Here is a 2,171-nt window from a genome sequence, read left to right on the forward strand (position 1 = left end):
TCCCTGGGGCTCGGTACAAACACGGAGTTCAGCAGGCTGCCGTATAGCGTCGTAACTATGTGTTTTGAAAATTTCGAGTTATGAAGTGCGTCGTATAGAGGAAACCAAGGGCTACCGATCAGCGAAAACCGCATTTCGATATGTCAATTAGTTCAAAAGTAATTCTTGTCTGAAATTCCAGCGGCCCACAAGGCGCAATGTAAATCCAAAACTTTGAAGCGCTATATCTCAGAAGTGACTTTCAAGCACTTACGACGCTATACGGGGACCCGCTGAACTGCGTGTCTGTACGGAGCTGCCTGGAACTACGGGTTTATACGGAGACTCCACGAACTCCGTGCTTGTAGGTTTCAAGTGTCGATATTGTGAGAGCAGACAGACTTATGAGGCAGTATGCAAGAAACTTTGAGGAGACATTTGGAGTGTTTCGTCTGAAATACAACCTCCATGTCACCACGTCCCATAAAGTAACTAGTGTGAGGCAATTAGGACCACCGTACTGTACTAGCACCTATAACTTTGAGTCGTTAAACTGCAAGTTAACAAAATTTGTGACATCACCAAAAGGTGCAGCTATGCAGATCTTAACTCGCTCCTTACTAAACATGACTGTGCATTCTGCTCAATATGATGAACGCATTTCTGAAAGTGTCAGGGAAAGGCTTCAGCACATGTTAAATAAGGAACGCTTAAAGAATGTTCTTGAGGTGGGTCCCAACTTGTACATGGTAGGGAAAAGTGTTGAAAGGGAGGTCACTCCAGCTGAGACTCAGGTCCTTCTTAGGGAGGGATTCCCTGGAGTTATTAATTTCCATGAATACAAAAGTGTCTTGATTGGACATACCCGGTACCAAACAGTACGTGGACAGAACCCTGACAGTCGATCTGATGACACTCACATCTTTACCCAAGAAAATACGTATTGCACCATTCAGAAAGCAATAACTTTTACATCAGCAAATGGGGAAGAAGGAAGCGGACTAATTGTTCTAGAACACGAAGTGCAACACAATCATCCCATCGCTCAGCATCTTTCAGTCATCCGCCCTGATGGTGATTTACTTCATTTCCTTCCCTTGGACAGAGTGCGTTGCCCTGTTGTTGCCATGACAGTGGGAAATGTAAAGTACCTAGCTGCTATGCCAAACTGTTTAGAGTTAGATTAACAACTTGTGATACCTTCTGACACCTACTGTGATACTTACGGTACTAATTGTGTTTCAATGTGATATTTAGTTTGAAAGTGCCACTTTCACACGCAGTTTTGTAGTAATTCTTGTTGTGGAGACATTTGTCAGAGATGACTGTTTTAGTATTTAGCAAATGACTGTAGGAAACGTTGTATAATCTCGTACACTACGTCATTAAGTTGCTTCCTATTTATTTGTTGCCACATGTTGAAGGAAGTAAAGTTAAAGTATCGTGAAGTATTAAAATATATCATTTACTTAATGTGAATTATACAATAATTTTTATATACACAAAAGTAGTTATTTTCATATTAATTCTGGATTTTTTTGTCAATAGTGCAATGCCTGGCAATCAGATGCATGGGACACATTCAATAAAGAATCACTTGCCTCGAAGTATTATGTTTTTCTATTAACTTTACCCTATGATTCCTTGTGACAATCCACGGTCACTAGGGATACAATGGTAATTATTAATAACTTTAAGATACTGTACGAATAGGGATCATCCAGAAAGTAAGTCCGCCATTCGCCTTTACGAACCTGCCAAGTTCGACCTCTGCAAGCTCTCATAACGCCTGTTGGGTAGGCAACATCTCGCCTGCAGTGCATTCGTGTACTGCGGGGTGGCCTACCCCGAGTCTCGCAGGCGCCGGAGCTCTCGCCATTTGCCTCGAGAATCTAAAAAACAACAAACGAACGTACTGTCTGGACGTAGACAAGTGGTCACCAGAGATAGGTGTAGACCCCTCTGAGCACCGTGTGGGAAGGGATCCGTACGGATGCAGTGTGGACTGCGCATCCTCATGATAGTGATTCCCACAGAGACTGTGTAATAGGGGATCCCTGTGCATACTGTGCAGATATTGGATCCCTACGGACATTGTGTGGATCGGGGATACTCATAGATATCGAATGGATTGGGGATCCCTGTGGATACTGTGCAGATATGGATCCCTGCGGACATTGTGTGGATCGGGG

The sequence above is a fragment of the Frankliniella occidentalis genome, unplaced genomic scaffold, assembly GCF_000697945.3.
Source record: "Frankliniella occidentalis isolate FOCC.00 unplaced genomic scaffold, Focc_3.1 Scaffold133, whole genome shotgun sequence".
NCBI lineage: Eukaryota > Metazoa > Arthropoda > Insecta > Thysanoptera > Thripidae > Frankliniella > Frankliniella occidentalis.